Here is a 522-nt window from a genome sequence, read left to right as displayed (position 1 = left end):
CCTATCTAGAGTTCATCTTTTCCTCCCATGTTCCCTCTCCCCACCCCACTATGAGTCACCTGCCTTATATCAGAGAAAACATTTGGCATTTGTTTTTTTTTTGGGGGGGGGGATTGGCTGACTTCCCTTAGCATTATCTTCTCCAATTCCATCCATTTGTCTGCAGATGCCATGATTTTACTCTCTTTTATTGCTGAGTAATATTCTATTATATATGTGTGTGTGTGTATATATATATATATCTCACATTTTTTAATCCATTCATCTACTGAAGGGTATCTAGGTTGGCTCCACAGTTTAGCTATTGGGAATTGTGCTGCTATAAATGTTGATGTGGCTGTGTCCCTGTAGTATGCTGTTTTTAAGTCATTTGGGTATAGTCCGAGGAGAGGGATAGCTGAGTCAAATGGTGGTTCTATTCTAAGTTTTCCAAGGAATCTCCAACTTGCTTTCCAGATTGGCTGCACCGATTTGCAGTCCCACCAGCAGTGTGTGAATGTGCCTTTTTCCCCACATCCTCGC

The sequence above is a fragment of the Marmota marmota genome, unplaced genomic scaffold (genome assembly GCF_001458135.2).
Source record: "Marmota marmota marmota unplaced genomic scaffold, marMar, whole genome shotgun sequence".
Taxonomy (NCBI): domain Eukaryota; kingdom Metazoa; phylum Chordata; class Mammalia; order Rodentia; family Sciuridae; genus Marmota; species Marmota marmota.
This window is presented reverse-complemented; position numbering follows the sequence as displayed.